Here is a 17,304-nt window from a genome sequence, read left to right on the forward strand (position 1 = left end):
AATGATTTTGCTCTGTAGGAATTGATAACTAAAAAGTGCAAGACAATCTACTTTTAAACTGCAGGTGATAATACAGCATGGTAGACTCTAAGCCTTAGGTAGCATTTCAATATGAAGTACAGTGGCTACATATTTATTTTCCTTTTTAAATAGATCATTTTTTAAAATAGAATGCCTTGCCTTTGTATATTCATTCCTTCACCAGTGTGGTAGTCCCTGGAAGAGCAGTTTTTATTTCTTGTTACTTAAAGGATGATTGCCATCATTATGGACAATTTACTGAAGCTATCACTCATTTTTTATAATGATAACTTTATATGTGAGATTGTCTTTGAACTTTAAATCTGCCTTGGCCCACAATACTAACACAGTGAGATTTCTTATTCTACCTTGGAAAGTTGCATTTAATCACTACTTGTTACACATATCACCTGTGTTTTAGTCAGCTGCTTCTAACTATTTTTAATTAACTTTGGAAACTGCTGTAGCTAACCCTCTGGCACACCCAGAAAAAAACATTTAAAAATATAGTTCTATCAAAAAAGCTCTCAAAAGAAAAAAAAAAACTCACCAGCCCTTACGCTGACAGAAGAATTTCAGTTTATTCTCTATTTTGACTTTAATATATTCCTCTGTTTTGTGTCTTTAATATACTTAAATATGTTGTCATTGATTGTATCACAAAGATAACATGTAAATGTTGACAACTTCTTGTGTAATAAGTTGGTATGATCATTAGGCTGGCTCACTTTTCTGTGTTACCTATGGCAGATGTAAAGAAAATAGTTTTCAAGGAAAATCAAAAAAACAAACAATTTGGTTTGTTATGGACTTGTTTGTAGGAACAGCAACATAGGACTAAAGATAACATTTCAATTCTACAAATATCAGATCAAAATGTTTCCTTGGAAGAAAGGATTGACATTCTTTGAGTAAAGTGAACACTTTTAGAGGAAACTGGGAAATGACCAGATTTTATGTTTTTATCTCCCAAGTACACATTGATTATATAAGAAGCTTTATTTTCAGCTTGTTCAAGAAACCCAATTATAAAGGTAAGCACTGTTCAGGGAAATAGCCTTGTAATATTAGCCCATACAGACCTATTTAGGATTGTCATTGGGACTGATCCCCTTTCTTCTCAGGCTGTTCATAATGGGAAAATTCCAGTGCAGGAAAAGGTAGTGCAAGTCAGTTCAGTATTTTTTAAGGATTTAACTGCACATCAGTTTTAGGTGCTAAGTACTTTGTCTCTGTGGCAAAAATGAAAAAAGTATTTGGCCCAAAGGAACTTCCTTCTTATTGAGACGCCACTCACTGCTGTGAACAGGATGACATGGTTGAATAGATGAAAAAAGCCAGAGAAGTGGAGTCAATACCAGAGGCTTTAAAGCATATTCCAGAAAATGATGATACTGGCTGAGGGAGAAACCAGGTTTAAGTGTCAGGATATAATGACTGATGGAAGGAATTGAGCAAGACCAGAACTGTAAGTGAAATTTGTCCCACTTAAGATTGTTTGGTTGCTTTCAAGTTTTAAGCCTGACTTGACCCTGTCTCCCAGAACCACTGGCAGCTGGTGAATGCCTCCCCCTCTAAATTCTCTCATTGGTTTCCAAAGAAATGATAAGACAGTGCATTTAAGTATACCCCTGTCACCTGTAATATTCTCTGGCTATAAAGATTTTTGTAGGATGGCAAATAATCATCCCTGCCTGACTTTTTCCCCCCCAACAACCCTGGCATTTTACATTTGTTTTTTGAGTTTTTTTTTTTTTTGTGACCTTAAAGCTGTTATGCATAATGAAAAGAACACTCACTGGTTGTGGCATTCGAACACCTTATTTAGTTCAAGAACTGACTCTGATACTCCTTGTGTGACTCTTGAGAATCACTTAGGTTCATTTGGTTAAGTCATTTAACTCGATCCTTGGTCTCCTTCTGTAAAATGGGGAGAACACAATGGGGAGAAAAAGGGGTGTACAACACACTACCTTATGAAAAAAGTACTTTATAAACCTTCAAGAGGTATGTGTGTGTATGTTTGTGTGTATATAAAATTCTTATTTTTGATAACTTGACTAGTCTAACTCTTTCTAAATTAAGTCTGCAAATTGTCAATCAAATGTATCCTTCTTTATTCTTCTCAATCAGTAGAGCTCTACCTCACCCCAAAATATGAAGCCCTTATTTTGCAAATGTAGTGTCATTCTCAGTGTACTACAGAGTCAGGCCAGTAATACAGATGTCAGACCAAAGAAGGAAATCAAATGGAACTAAATAAGAGTTTTCTCTCTGATTCTCAACTTGCATATAGAAATTTGAGGCTTCAATTTCCTTCTTCCACTTCAGTCAAGCAAGATTGGTCTATAAATATTCTCTATACAATCATATCAGTTCCATGAGCTGGTTCTCAAAAGAAATTAGGCCTTGTCATTCAGATTCATCATGAGAGATTTGAAATTGCTTTTATGATGTAAACATGGTACAGAACAGCAGTTGGGTTAAAATAAAGTCAGTGATGAAGACAGTAAAATAATTGGGGGAAAAAGGGAAGGAAGACATCCCTCCCAAATAGGTTCCATCAGTCAAACCAAAACTGTATTTTAACTATTTAAAGTTCTTTATTTTGAACTTTCCTAAAGTCCTTGATGATCCTTTCTTGATGCTATAGGAGCATAATGAAGCTCAGATTTTTCAAACATTGTCAAATCATGTTCATTTAGGTCACGTCAAGTGATTGTGTTCACTGAGGAGGAGATGGAGAGAGGACATATTTCCATATTAAGCTTTCCCTCTCCACCATGAGCTCAACAAAGTTAAAATTATAGCAAAAAGATGCACTTGTTTAGAGGAGGTTGGTTGACAGTATGCCATTACAGTTTTCATTTTAGCCAAAGTTATATCTTGGCAGTCACCATTCATTCAACTCATAAGTCTATTTAAATAATTCTTCTGTTGAAAAGATGAGGATGCTGCCCCTGTAGTTTCTCACATCTGCTTGGCCACACATTGAGATACTTTTTTCTTTTCTTTTTCTGGAAGGAGAAGATCATAGCTACATTAGCAAGTATAGTATGCTTTGGAGACTAATTGATAATTTTTAATTTACATGAAGAGACTGAAAAATTCATATTTCTGTAACCCAGAAATGGGATCTATAGTTAAAATATCTCATTGAAAAGTTGTTCTCTTAAATATTTGCTGACTGCCACAATGCAATCATTTGCCACCAATAGTGCACCGTCTTCAAATATAATTGAATTGAAATGGGCACTGTGCTGCTGTAAATCTAAATAGCAGGAAAATAGTAGGCTAGACTCATCCAACTTGCTGAGGACACCTTAATGGAAACATAAATACCATAATCATATGCTTTTTTTCATGCAATTTTACCAGCAAAGGAGAAAAATGCCCATTTTATAAGAAGAGACCTCTGTGAACTGCTCTTTTCCCCATTAAAATCGGAATCCAATTGTGTCAAAAGATGATCTTGTAGGGTTAAAACAAAATTCATTTTGTCTTAGGTTGAGTAGTTATAAGACAGGCAATATCTTTGAAATGTAGGATCTTATAAGAGAATTGTGTATATGCTGTTCTTAACTAAAACATTAAATGCCACGTTAGATGTTGTTTTATTTATTTAGTAATATTTGTTGCTGTTTTACTTGAGAAATGAGTTTAAAATTTGAAGATAGTAAAACTCAGAATAAAGTCATTTTGAAATAGATTTTTAAGAAGTAAAAAGAAAAAATAGAAGTCCTAAAAAAGGATTGATTTTGTCCAATGGGAATAAAAAAAGACACTTTACAATGATATGAAATATTTGATTTCAATTCCTGTCAAGCTCCTGCTAAGTAAAGGAAGTTAACTTTCATTTTATTTATATCCTTCATATCTAGCATATATCTTGCATATAGTACATGTTTAATTATCCTTGTGAATTGGTGTGTGTGTATGTGTATGCACACACTCATATACACATTCATGGTAAAGGGAATCCTTGTTCATGTACTGAAAGGATTTTAAAAGATCTATGCTTTTACCAGTATTGGCACTCTCTTCAATTTCACATATTGCAACACAGCCATGATATTATACCTTATTCATGAGTTACCATGACCAGTTTTTTAGTGAATCTTACTGGACCTGTTAGATTGATGACAAAAACAGACCCCCATTTAAGGGATCTTTCCAACTTGGTATGAAACCTGCCAGAGCTCTTGCTTTTCTGGATCAACTATTGATAGCCCAGACTTCATGTTCCATTGTAGCCAAAGGAAAGGATATCAGAGTGTTTACAATTATTATAGGAATTGTAGTATCATTAGTTTCAGCTTTTTCTACCAGAATTCAAAATTTGAGCTATTTCAAGTTAATTCAATTCTGTGGTATTCTAATATTTCTTAACCAATGACTCTATGTTGCTAGGAATAAAATGTAAAAAACAAAACCTGCCTTTGTCCTCAAGGAGTTTACAAGAAACTTGGTGTGAGAGAATATAACATGTATGCAGATAAGTAATTAAGAAGTCCATACAAAATAATTTGAAGAGGGAGAGAAAATAAATAAGTAGAAAAACCAGGAAAGACCTTGTATATAGGAAGTGGAAGCTGAGCTACACTTTTCAGATCAGGGAGGAATCCTATAAGAAAAGAGCAAAGAAAATGTGTATTTCACATAAGAAAGTTCATCTATGTAAAGACATGAACATGAGAGTTGGAATGCCATGTATAAGGAAAAGATTGCCTGCACATAGAGTGCATCAAGAAGAGGGTAGAGTAATGTGGAATGGAAGGAAAGTTGTTTTTTAGGGAATTTCAAATTTATCTTTGAGACCATATAAACTCAATGTAGATTTTTTATTAGAAAACTGTGATATTCAGATATGTGTTTTAAAGTTCAATAAAGGATGAGTGGGAAAGGGGAAGAGACTGGAGGCTGATTCGGACGTTACTGCAAAAGTCCAAGTAAGAGATAATTAAAACTTAAACCAGGGAAGTGAAGAGGACAGATTCAAGAGATATCGTCAGAATAGAATTAACAAGACATGGTAACTTATAGGGGTTTATGGTGAAGGCAGGAAAGAACATACAGCAGAGTGAGCAACAGGGAATAGTAAAAGCTGTCTCAAAGGTTGCTAACCAGAGTGACTAGTGGGAACAGTGTTGTTATTGATAGAAATAAGGAAGTTTGGAAACAGAATGGTATGAGAAGAGATAGGAGTTTCTTCTCAGATATATTGTTTGAGAAAACCATGTGACATTCAGATAGAATTATTTAATAGAATAGATAAAGCAAGACCAAAGTTCAGGAGAGATATTGGAGCTGTGTATATATAGGTGATATATCTGTAATAATAATAGATTCTCTAGTTGTTACATTTCTTTTTGACAGGTAAAATAAATTCATTGTGAAATTCCAAATGTCACTGTGAAACAGCCTTGCTGATGGAATTTCAAAGCCTTTTAGGTTGAGATTAAGATCAAGTTCAATTTTAATGACTTCTTGCTTGATTATTTTTGTATTGAGTAGCATTACCTGAAAATATAACTTATTTAGAGATATAATATCCAATAATTATTTTGTTTTGTTCATCATTCATATTGATTCCTTGTTTAAATGTGTTATAGAAGTCAAGGGGTACAAGAATACTATTTTGGTTTTCAACTATTGAGCAAACAGAAAAGTGTGTAACATAAATGCCCTAGCGATTTCCTGTTTTGGTTTTTCCTCCATGCCTTTGATGAAAAGTAGTCATTTCATTAGGTTATCATCTGAGGAAACAAAATCTTAATTTATGTACAATTTACTTTGATTATTAACTTTTTAATTGTGTCCCGTTTGTTTCCTTCTTTTTCTGAAATGGTCTAAGAATAATTTGTTGTAAGGAAGGTGTATGAATCCATAAACCAACTGGATCAGCATTTACTAGTCTTGGATTTTTTTTTTTCTGCTTATGCACATACTCTTGGCTCATGATGGAACACAAACACAGCTTTTAATATAAATTCATGAGGATTTCTGTAGAATCCCGTTGTGGGGTATTTCCAACTGCATTTCAGGTGTTCAGGTTATTTTGGGGGGAAATTCACCAAAGTTCAATCCAAAATGCATTCCTTTTAAACGTAGTAGATTTATTGGGGCATTTTTTACCCTGAACCTGAATCCTAGATTTTAGATTACTATTTGGTCTTTTTTTTTTTTTTTTTTTTTTTTTTTGCCATCTTATACAAATTTCTGTCATTATTTCAATAATCATTGAAAGTCTAATGTATATACAGTACTACGTTCTGTGATAGCCATAGTAGAGTTGTCCTGGGACAAAAATCACTTTAAAATAAGACCTGGCACCTGCCCTTGTGAAGGAAGAGAGGAGCTTGCTTTGTCAGTAGGGAATAGAAAATAACTAGGGATTACTACTAAACTTCACCTAATGGTGCCAATTTTCAAATTTTACATGCATTTTATTTTTCCTCTGAATCAACAGTGATTTGATACACCACAATGCATTGCCAGTAATGATTTTAGAATACAAATCATGTAAAAAAAAATCATATATCATCCAGAAAATGTATGATAGAAAAAAAGAAGTGGGTCAGTTACATTGGAGAAAGGAATGAATAACCAGGGAGCAGCCCAAGGACTGACCCGGTAATTGAGTGGATTTAGGATTGATAGATGAACAAGAATTTTTAAAATGGTTTGGTTAAGTTCTCTGTCTGGATTTGGGATCAACTCCTTCTGAGGTGAAGTGAGAGACAATTGTTATAGAGATGCATATATTGATGACATCACAGTGTTGACATCTAGTAACAATGTCAGTCGTGTGTATGTTTGTACCTACATTAAATCTAGTGTGTCTTATTGTGGCTGATTAGAACAATATGAACTCTGAATGCTCTATTATAGGTTGGTGCAAACAGTCCCTATAAACATTTGGGACAAATTCTCTAATTTTGTGCATCTTACATTTCTTATGAGCTAATTCAATTCTGATTTGCTCATAGTGCACAGTACTTTTCTGATGTGGATATGCTTGGCTGGGCGATCCTGTGCCAGTATCTCCCATGTCAAAAATCAATTCTGAAGTACTTAAGAGAGGATGTACTTGTATCACTTTTTCTGATCACCTTGTGTGTGCTTGCCCTGTATAAGTCCTCCATAAAATAGATTTTTTTGGCAAGTGTACATTTGGCATTTGAACAATGTGGCCAGACCAATGGTATTGCACTCTCTGCAGTAGAGTTTAGATGGTTGGCAACTTAGTTCAAGAAAGGACAGTATCTGGTATCTTATCCTGTCAAGTGATCTTTAGAATCTTCCTAAGACAATTTAAATGGAAGCAGTTCAATTTCCTGGCATGGCATTGGTATATTATCCAAGTTTCACAGGCATACAACATCATCATGCTATTTTACCAAAAGACATCTAAACAATATTGCTTTGTAATATGAAATGGAGATAATGAAGAGATTTAAGAGACTACATCTAGTTGTAGAATACCTAAAGAACTATGGATAGAGGTTCACAATAATTTATAGGAAGTAGCAACCAAAAAATCCCAAGGAAAAAGAAGAGCAAGAAAGCAAAATGATGCAGCTTTACAAATAAAGAAAAAAGGAAAAAGAAAGCAGAGATGGAAAGATAATACCAAATTAAATGCAAAATTCCAGACAATAGCAAAAAGATATGAAGAAATTTTCTTAAATGAGCAAAGTAAAGAAATAGAAAACAGCAGAATGAGCAAGGAAAGAGATCTCTTCAAGTAAATTAGAGATAGCATGCAGAACTGGGCATGATAAAAGTAAGATGTGGTAGGGACTTAGGAGAAGTAGAAGAAATTAAGAAGAAGTAACAAAAATATACAGAACTATACGAGAAAGTTCTTAATATACTCAATAATCATAATGGTATGATCTAGAACCATATATCTTAGAGAATGAAGTCAAGTGGAGCTTAAGAAGCATGGCCAACAAGAATTGCAGGTGAACTACTTAAATCTTAAAAAGTAATGCTGTTAACATATTTTATGTAATATGTCAGCAAATTTGGAAAACTCATCAGTGGCTTCTGGGTTGGAAACTTTCAATTTACACCCCATTCCTAAAGAAGAGCAAGCCCAAAGGATATTCAAATTATGGAACAAGTGTACTTATTTCAATAAGATTATTGAAATAATATCAGCAATCTTAGATATGCAGACAATACCAATCTGATGAAGAGTTAAGAAGCCTCTTGATGAGAGCGATAGAAGAGAGTGTATATATATATATATATATATATATATATATACACTCTCATATATATGAGAGTAGAACTAAGAAATAAAAGGAAAGCTGAGAACTTCAGAATTGGCATTTTCAAATTGTGTGGTAGAAAAAAAATTTGAGATCCCTTGGACATCAAGGACATCAAATTAGTTAATACTTAAAGAAATTAATTCAGACAACTCAGTGGAAGTACAAATACTCAAGCTGAAGCTTAAATGCTTTGTCCACAGAACACCCAGATGCTGTGAAACATTAAAAGCAAAAAAGGGAAAGTTGGCAGAAGAAGAAATGAATGGATAGAGTCATAGAAGCAACAAATATGAGCTTCACCAGGCGTTAGGAGATTATAAAGAATAAAAGGGCATGGCATGCTATGCTTCAAGGGGTCACAAAAAGTTGCACATCCCAATAACAAATAACAAAAAGTGTGTGTGTGTGTGTGTGTGTGTGTGTGTGTGAACATATATGTTTACATTTAGCTCATTTAGCTATTAAGCACCTACTGGGTACAAGGCTACAATTTGGAGTTTTTTGATCTATAATCATAATATAAAAATAATATGTTATTAAATCATAAAGATGTACAAATCCAATGGTAAGTGAAGTCTAAGATAGAGAAAGGTCTATCAAATGTGAGAATCAGAAAGTGCTTCCTAGAAGAGGTACTTTTGAGGTTGACAGAATTTAACTAAGGAAGGGAACTGTTTCAATTATAAGAAATGGGACAAGCAAAAACATAGAAAAAGAAATGTATGGGGGACATATTAGAAGGAGTGAATGGTACACTTTGACTGGAACACAGAGTATATAGAAGAGAAAGTATGAGATGAAATTGGGAAAGGTAAAGTGATAGATACTAAATTATATTTTCTGTCCATAAAGTTAAAAATTTATTCCATAGGCAACAGGAAATGATTGAGATATTTTAAATAATAATAATATAAGACAGCTAGCATTTATATAGGACTCAAAGGTTTGCAAAGCACTGTGACCAATATTATCTCATTTGATCTTCACAACAACCCTATGAAGCAGGAACTATTATCCCCATTTTACAGATGAGGGAACACACAGAAAGGAATAAGTGACTTGCCTAGGATCCCACAGCTATTAAGTATCTGAGGCTAGAATTGAACTTAGGTCTTTCTGATTCTTTTCTGCATAAGATATCCTCTGACAGTGATGTGAAAAGTATTTTGGAGGGAAGTTGAAAAAAAAAACTTCAAGAAATCCTATTTGTAGTAATATTCTTACTACATAAAAATAACTATCAATTTTAAGAGGTCACAGTAAAGATGGGAGAGGTATTGTCAATAAAGAATCAACAGATAAACATTGTCTTTGAATCACAGATTTAGAACTGGAAGAGAATCTTGAGGTCTTGGACATCAATACCTCAAGGTGAGGTACTATAGTAGTAAAAACAGAACATTGACTACCTCTTCCAGTCATATACTTCTCTCTATTTTCTTATGTATTCTGTTACCCATGTATAATTTAGATAGGCCAAATATTTATTAAACATTTATCATGTTCCAGGTCCCATGTTACAGCATATATTTAGAGATCTTATTTCTCTAATCCTCCCATTTTACAGGTAAGAAAACTGAGGGAGGCCCATTGTGGCTTGCCTAATATCCCATATATGATTGCCTTGGAATTTGAATTCTGGTTCTCTTTCCATTTTATATGTTGTATTACTTTTGAGTATATCAAGTAACTCAAACTCTGCTAAATGTTTCCTAGCACAAATCCCTGAAGGCATCTTTTGAAACACAGATAAGATTTTATTTTAAGATTGACTTGACACATTTTATTTGTAGTTAGCGACAACACCATCCATGTAAATCATTCTAGTGCCATAGTTTTTTAATTGCCTCTGCAACCTTATTTTTACTTTTAATTTGCTTGTTAAATCCAGTTAAGTTCAAAATCAAATTCAACAACCATTTATTAAGCATTTACCTTCTATTATATATAATATGACATCCTATTCTATAACAGTATAATTTGATAATACTTTAACATGATATATGTTATCAGTTTATTATACAAAATGTATTCTATTAATAATTGTTCTATAATTTTCTATTTTTTTTTTCATTACATTAATACAGAACTCACTATGTGCCAGGTACTGTGATCAGCACTTTACAATTATTATTTCATTTGATCTTCACAACAGTTCTCCAAGTTCAGGGACCCTAGATGTATCACTCAATCCCCTGCACCACCTAGCTGTCCCTCTATTATCCAAATCAGTAGAGAAAAGTTTAGTTTCGTTTTGTTTTTACACTTAAGTCTTCCATTAAAAAAAAAAAAAAAAAAAAAAGAACAGTTCTCATTTCATGTTTTAGTCCTCAACTCCAGAGCCATGGGGGCTGGTGGTGGGAGTTGGAGGGAACATTCCAAGAAGCAAAAATATGTGATGTGTATTATGCATGAATCACAATTCAGTTCAGAAGAAAAACCACTACCATTTCTGAATTTGTTGACTATCATAACCTAAAAATACACCCCACCAAATGAATCACACATCAGAAAAGCAACAAACACATTTTAGTTTCCAGGGCTGTGCTCTGCTAACGTTTAAGGGGACTTTCACATTGAGAAAAACAAATGTTAAGGGCTGACTCTGAAAGTCAAGAGCTGTTTCATCATGAAGGAAATGTTAGGTTCTTTCTGTTATGAACTGCTAATCCTTGTTCTCTTCTACCTCTCTTGGCCTAAATATGTATCTAGGACCTGATTATATAATGTAATCCTCTTGAGGACTAGTTGTAAAGCACTGTTTTAACTCTGCTTCTTTTTTCTTCAATCTAATGAATCCTTCCTAGGCTTTTTATACTGAATTAAGTGGAGAGATAGTGAATTGGGAGTGAAGAAGGCAATCCAGCAAGATGAAAAGCTGAATAAGTTTTTTTTTTTTTTTAAAGTGATCTTGGTGTTTTTCTTTAGGATCATCCAATCCACACATGTACCAAACATATTATTAGAATACCCATTCCATGGATGGCATACAAATAGTTAAATAAAATTTACGTTTGTCACTACATCCTTAGATAAACTATCACTTTTCCCTGGGCAAGTGGTCATTTATAAGGCTAAATTTCATAAGATGTGAGAGTAAGTGTGTGTGTGCACATGCACATTTGCACACAAATTTTCACACTTAAGTGTTCAATTTCAAGTCCAACAGGTTTAAATTAGTACATGTAATTTTGCATGGAAGACTTTCCCACTAGCCCTGTGTAAATCTTAACTTAGTTAAGGTAATTTACAATATTATGAATTAGCCTACATGCAGATCATGGAAAGAAATAAATGGGAAGTGTATTTCTAACTTTTCCTATTTTCCTTTCTTTCATCATGGAAGACCAAATCCCATGAAATATTCAGAAACCCATAGTCTGAACTGGTCTGGGCTTTCTGTAAATGGAGAGATAATTGACAAGCATGAAAGAGACACAGTATATTGCCTATATAAAAAAATTCAGGTCATCAGGTTTGGTTGCTTTTCAGAGAATCTCAAATTTTTTGGTTATTTTGGGTGTGTCAATTAAATATGAGTAAACAAAAGACAAGTTGGCATATAAGGGACACACATATTCAGAGAGAGAAAAAGGGAAAGATTGGAGGAGGGAGTAACGTGTATGTATGCATGTGTATGTGTGTCCGTGCGTGTGTGTGTATAAATAAAGTCCAGGTTGTATTGTTTTGTTGTTTTTCAAAGAAGTTGAAATTCATCTCTAGTTTCAGTATGATAGCTAAAAGATTTCTGTGATTGGGGCAGGGATGTGGATAAGAAGCAGGTTTTAATGCAAAATTTCTAATATGAAAAGGATAATTTTAAACTTGATGAATATTGTAGTAGTTTTCTTTTTGAGTCCCCCAGCTCCTAAATCTGGGCTGGCTTGTAATAAAACCTTTCATGTGGCTTATAATAAATTTTAATTTTCCATATACTTACATATTTTTCTTTCAAATATAGTATTTTAGGAGTGCACTCTTTGTTTGAATTAATAAAGTAGCTTTATGATGAATCCAGAGTCAAGAAAACCTGGGTTTATACTCTGCCTTTAAATTTCTAGTTGTGAAGTCCTGGACAAGTCATTTAACCTCAATATATTTTGGATAAAGTCCTTAACCTCAGTCATAGATCAGTTGTGAAATACTTTGGTTTGGTGGAGAGAGTTGCCTAGGTTGACAAAAGTAGGAATTCTTCAGGTATTCAGGTTAAGACAAGTATAATAATATGACTGATGGGAAATGGATACATTATTAGGCTGGACTGTGGTTTTGTGATCTTGCAGGGGAGTGTCATTTGGGTTTCCTAAATTGAGGTAGGAGTACAGGAGAAATTGGGCAATGAAGCAGAAAGACTACTTTTAGAAATCTTCCTACTCTTAAATTGTGACTTCAGAATCAGAAGAACTGGATTAAAATTTCTGCTTTGCCTCTTACTAGGTATAACTTTGGGCAAATAATTTAAACTTCCTGAACCTCCATTTTTCCATATGCCAAGTAAGAATAATACTGGTATTACCTGGCATTACTTACCCATAAATGGTTGCTGTAAGGAATTTACTAGCCTTTAATGCCCTTAACAAATGTGAATCATAGCATAGTGTGAGATATCATGATGGTAGTGGAAGAAAGAGCATTATGCTTTTCAGAGAGCAAAGAACTTTAAAAATAAGATGTATTACTTATTAGTTATGCACAATAAAGGTTTAATAAAATCTGCATCTGGTAATATATTTTAATGTTAATATAGCCTTCAATTCTTATCCCTTAACTAAAACTGTTAGTGGTATGCCAATTCTACCTTTTTCATCCAGGCACTGGTTAACCTTAATTGATATAATTCAATTGTCCCATCATTCCCTCTCCATGTGCATCTTTGTGGCTGACTTTTCTTTTGTTTCCTTCATAGGATCATAGATTTGAAACTAGAAAGGACTTTAAAGGTAATGAAGTCCAACTCAGTTAGTTTAGAAGTGAAGAGAGAGATAAATGATTAGACTAGGATTACACAGCTACTCAATATTTCATTTGAGATTTGAACACAGGTCTTCCTGCCTCCATATCTAATGTTCTATACACTGTATCTCACTATCTCCAAAATTTGTTTGATATTATACATTTGTGTCCCAGAGACATTGAATCTCATACTTGAATGGGACTCAAGAGTTGATTTTGAACAATCTGTACCTGATCAGGAATCCTCTTCATTTATCATTAGCAAATGTTCATCAGTCCAGTTGTACTTAGTGACCAGGCATCACAAAATAGTGGGAAAAGCATTGGCATTGGGTTCTGTCAAAATCTTGGTTCTACCAATTACTATCTTTTCTGGAGCAAAATTCTTTCTCTCTATGGAGTCAATTCTCATCTATAAAAGAAGGGTAAAGCTTAGGATCCCCCAAAGGGTCTTTGGATGAGAGAGACAGAGAGAGAAAATAAATAAGTTTGATTTTGATAGATGTGGTCCAATATAATTGGTTTCCTAGCCTTTTTTTTTATTATTATTATTAATTTTAAACATTAGTCTGAGAAGAGGTACGTTGGCTTCACCAGTCTGCCAAGGCAGTCATTTAGATGCAGACATAGACATGGACACAAAAACACACACATTCACACATACACACACACACACACTCAGCGTGACCTCTAAAAGTCCCTTCCATTTCTAAATTCACTACCTACTGAGAAACTCTATTCCATTTCTAGACAACACTATTGTTAAGAATATATTCCTCATATTGAAGTTAATTATTATTTTCTTGACTTCCATCCATCACTCCTTTTATTCTCTAGATCAAGTAAAACAAACTTATTCTCCATGGCATAGATAATTGAAGAACAGAACAGAGATAATTTTATCCTTTGTAGGTTTAGGTTCAACAGAACCAGAGCAGACTAAGACACTCCTTGAAATATTTCAATATCATATGTTATCATAAGATCATCTATTTAGAGATAAGAGAGCAATTAGAAGCCATCTTTATCGACCCTTTCATTTTATAGTTGAGGAACAGAGGTTCAGGCAACTCCAGTTGTTTACCTACAGTCATACAAGTAGGAAATAGCAAAGTTGATTGAGGATCTAGGCCAGTGGTTCTCAAAGCTTTGTTCTCAGTATCTTCATGTTTTAAAAAACTATCGAGGATCTCTTCAAAGAGTTTTTGTTCACATGGGTTATATTTATAGCTATTTACTATATTAGAAATGAAAATAATTTTGAATTTGTAGACCCTCTGAAAGGGTTTCAGAGACCCCAACAATTCTTTAGATTACACTTTGAGGACCACTGATCTAGGCTCTCTGACCCCAAGGGCAGAATCTTTTCCTCAGGAGTGTTTCACACATCCACTCTTGAAGATTTATATATAACCTTGGGTAAGATTACACATGATAAGAAGGCATGGGGAGGGTTAATCACCACTATAGAAAGGAATTACAGCTGCAAGTAACAGTCTCTATTGAGACCTTACTATGTACAGAACACTAGAACTCAGCAATTTTTACCAATATTTTCAAAGGGTTAAATTGAGAGTTTGAAGAAAAATACCATCAGGTGTGAGTTGAATATGAAAGAATAATATTTTTTAAAAAAAGTGAATTTAAGGGGTAAAAGAGGAATGTTCTGGGGGGAAAGGGAAAGGAAGAAGTGGAATGGTGTAAATTATCTGCCATGAAAAGAGGCAAGAAAAAGCTTTTACAGTGGAGGGGAAGGGAGGGGAAAAGGGAGAGTGAGTGAACCTTACTTTCATCAGAATTGGCTTAAAGAGGAAATGACATACATACTCATTATGGGTATAGAAATCTATCTTATCTTGGAGGAAAGTAGGAAAGGAATGGGAAAGTAAAAGACAGATAAAAGGACAGGAGAGACAAAGATAAGTAGCAAAACACTTTTGAGGACAGACAAGGTAAAAGGAGAGAGAGAATAAAATACAATTAGTAAAAGTAATTGTTAAAAGAAAAGAATTTTGCAGGTTCCTCTGATAAGGCCTCATTTCTGAAACATAGAGGGAACTGAGTCAAATTTACCAAAAAAAAAAAAAAAAAAAAAAAAAAAGAGCCATGCCCCAAATGATAAGCTATTAAAAGATATCATCTATGAGCAAAGGGCTATAAGTATATACATATCCTTTGAACTAACAATGTCACTATTGGCTAGGAATCCAAAAGAGAATTTTTTTTTTTTTTTAAAGAAAAGGACCTATATATACAAAAATATTTACTGCAGCTTTCTTCTCAGGGCAAAGAATTGGAAATTGAGGGGGATGCTCATCAATTGAGGAATGACTGAATAAATTGTGGTATGTGATTATAATGGAATATTATTGTTCTGTGGGAAATGATGAGCAAGATGCTCTCAGAAAAAAAAACAAACAAACTGAAATGTCCTCCGCAAATTTAAGCAAAGTGAAATGTATTATATACAAAGTAATAGCAATATTTTGAGACAATCAGCATAAATTACTGTGCTATTCTTAACAGTATAATGGTCTATTACTACTCTGAAGGATTTAAGATAAAAAATCCTATTCAAACACAGAGAAGAATCGGAATACAGATTGACGCATGCTCTTTCTCTGTCTGTCTGTCTGTCTCTCGTTCTGTCTCTTTCTGTCCTTTTTATTTTTTTATTTTACTTTATTTTTCTTGCGGGTTTTTATTTTGTTTAAGGTGAGAGATCTATGTTTTCTTTCATAACATGACTTTTATAGAAATTATTTGCATAACTTCACATGTGGTTTCTTAATGGGGGCTTTGTTGGGAATAAGGAAGATAATCTGGAACTCAAAAGTTTTAAAAACAAATGAAAAAAAAAATGTTTTAACTGTAATTGGGAAAAATACTAAATAAGTAAGAAAGAGTGTTATCAAGAGAGACTGGGCCTTAAATCCTGCCTCTCACCTTTATGAACAGTGTGATCATGGACAAGGCAGCAAGCATTTTTTAAAGCACTAATTATGTACTAAGCCCTGGGTTTACAGAAAGCAAGATAGTTCCTATGGTCAAGATTTTCACAATCTAATGGGGGAGGTGACATGCACACAACAACACACAAGCAAAATATATATGATCAACAAATGATTATTAAATATTTACTATATGGTAGGCAAATTTTAAGAACTAAGAATACAGATACAAGCAAAAAAAAAAAAAAAAAAAAAAAAAAGACAACCCCTGCTCTCAAGGAGTTTCCATTCTAATGCGTGTGAAGACAAGAGTTAGCACCCTGAATACTTTAGAATCAGCAAGAGTCAGGATAAGCAAAAGTCCTTGGTCTTTATTCTTGGTCAAAGTGAGAGGAATGGACACAGGAATCTCCACAACTTCTTTCTTGGTCTCTAGCCCAGAAGTTACTCTGACTTGTCTTACTCCACCCTCTAATTCCCCTCTCCAGTTTTCTATATACACCAACAGATCGAGCCAGCACAGAATAGTGGAAAGGGCCATTTTCCAAGCATATGTTAATAGAGTATTGTCCAATGAGTAATTAGCCTTAAGTGCTCGGTTGTCCAAGTGCATCTGCTCAGAGTTTCTGCCCTTTACAGATGGGGAAAGATAAGACACAAAAGAGAGTTAAAAGGGGAAAAGAGGAAAAAGAAGATGAAGATACCTAGGCTGGGACATTATTTTGAAGTCCCCAAAGTCAAAAATATAGGGGAGAGGAATGTAGATTGGCCAACTTGGACCCCTCCTTAAAATGAAGGTATTTGGAGAAATTCACCAGTGGGAGAAGCGTCCTGAATGACAGAAGGACATTTCTAGGTGAGGAGATGGATGGATATTCCATGATTGGGAAGCCTCTGGCACAAAGGGGTAATTTCCAGAATAAGACAGTATTTTGTATTATGCTGCTAAAGCCCATAGTTAGAAGGAGAAGGGAATAGGTTGCACCCAGGATGGCAGGGGAAGAGAAAAAGGAGAAATCCCTTAATTTCTCAAAAATTCAATTTTCCATCTGTAAAATAACAACAACAACAACAACAACAATAATAATAATGCTTCT

The 17,304-nt window shown here is 34.0% G+C and overlaps 1 protein-coding gene across 19 annotated transcripts in view; it reads left to right on the plus strand.

Annotated features, from left to right (window-relative positions):
* PARD3 (par-3 family cell polarity regulator) overlaps positions 1-17,304 on the plus strand; it is a 670,322-nt gene that overhangs the window by 497,634 nt on the left and 155,384 nt on the right. The gene's annotated exons all lie outside the window — the stretch shown is intronic.

The sequence above is a fragment of the Sarcophilus harrisii genome, chromosome 5, assembly GCF_902635505.1.
Source record: "Sarcophilus harrisii chromosome 5, mSarHar1.11, whole genome shotgun sequence".
NCBI classification, from domain to species: Eukaryota; Metazoa; Chordata; class Mammalia; order Dasyuromorphia; family Dasyuridae; genus Sarcophilus; species Sarcophilus harrisii.